The sequence below is a fragment of the Trichomycterus rosablanca genome, chromosome 5, assembly GCF_030014385.1.
Source record: "Trichomycterus rosablanca isolate fTriRos1 chromosome 5, fTriRos1.hap1, whole genome shotgun sequence".
Lineage (NCBI taxonomy): Eukaryota > Metazoa > Chordata > Actinopteri > Siluriformes > Trichomycteridae > Trichomycterus > Trichomycterus rosablanca.
In genome coordinates this window covers 312,326-313,852 of record NC_085992.1, presented here as the reverse complement: position 1 = coordinate 313,852, position 1,527 = coordinate 312,326, and positions in this window count along the sequence as shown.

The window sequence follows — 1,527 nt, the reverse complement described above, 5'->3', positions numbered from 1 at the left end:
GAAAAATATCATGTTAAATAAACTTTTTTGTCCTTGCTTTCAGCTGAACACGATTCTGAATAAACCTGGAGCAGAACAATTTGAACCCAAGACCTCAGAATTCAAGTGAGTTTAAGCAACATGGATGAAGGTTATATCAAAAATAAATCTCTGTTTCTTATGAGGTAACGTCAAGTTCAACTAATGTTCATTTCTTCTTTATCCAAACAGGAGCTCAGGAGATAAAATTGATGGTTTGATGGAATACAGTTTCCAGGATGGAGATAAAAAACAACCAATCAGCTTCCTCAATGAAATTAAGACAGTGTATGTAACATTTCCTACATAAATAACTGATAAGATTTATTTACTCTAAGACTTTATTAAAATAATCTTAATGCTTTATCTCCTCAGATCTGGTTCAGCTGAGGTTCAGTCCACGCTGGTGTTCGTTTCCTCTCCAGTTCCCAGTGAGAGTTTGGTCAAAGCTGCTATCACGACTCTCCAGGACTCTCGACGCACCAGCCTCCCTGATTCTGTAAAACTACAGAACTACACCTATGAAAGTACGTTTTATTGTTTATTTATATTTTTATTCATGGCTGCAACAGTTTAAATAAGTAAACCAACACCAGAGAGTCTAAAGATTCATTCGAGCTACTAAACCATTGAAATGATTCCACAGAACTTTCAGACACCTCCTATGCAGTTCACTTCAAATTGAACATCAGTAACATCAGCATGCCAGAGAAACCTGAATACAGGAACGAAACCTACAAGCAAGTGCAGAGCACCATCGACATGGCGGTGAGTGAACACCACCCCCAGCATCACCGAATAATCACTCGTTTTGTAGTGAGTTGATCTGCTTCCACCACTTCCATCATCAACAGGAAGAACAGATAGACCAGCAGATCCTGGATTGGTTTTGAAACCCAGAGACAAGCTGCGACACCAGCATCTTAGTTCACACAAAGCCATTAGATGGCGATCATCTTTCTTATTTACCAGAAGAATCCTCTCAAACCCTTCATCCTGAGCACCATCTGCCAGCTCCCGACAGTTACAATGGCTTCTACCATCTAGCCATTTGTTTAAACAACCTTCTCCAGCATGCCAAGAGAGCTGCTGGTCGAGCGTCTCCTGGCAGGCAAGATCTAGAGTCTAGTTGCTCCAGACTGCTCACCCTAGCATTTCCCCCACTGTCTGGCCAAGTTGATGTAAAGGAGAAACCCATGCAACTGTGAAATCACCATCTCCCTGCCCCAAACATTGGTCCAGATACTTCCAGAGGCCAGTAACAATCATCTCAGAGATCAGAGTGGTATCGGTCTTAATTTGATCGTGAGTAACTGCTGCTAACCAGAGGAAGTGCTTGGAACCCTCTTTTTAATCTGCACAGCTAGTCTGGCTTTCTGTAGAGATGTGTCACTGCCTCTCAAGTCAAAGGAACTGGGCCCAGATACATGGTACCATTAATAATCCTCAGGCAGGTTGATCCTCTATCCTATAGACTGCCACTTCCCCAGTCCACAAGGATTAACCCCA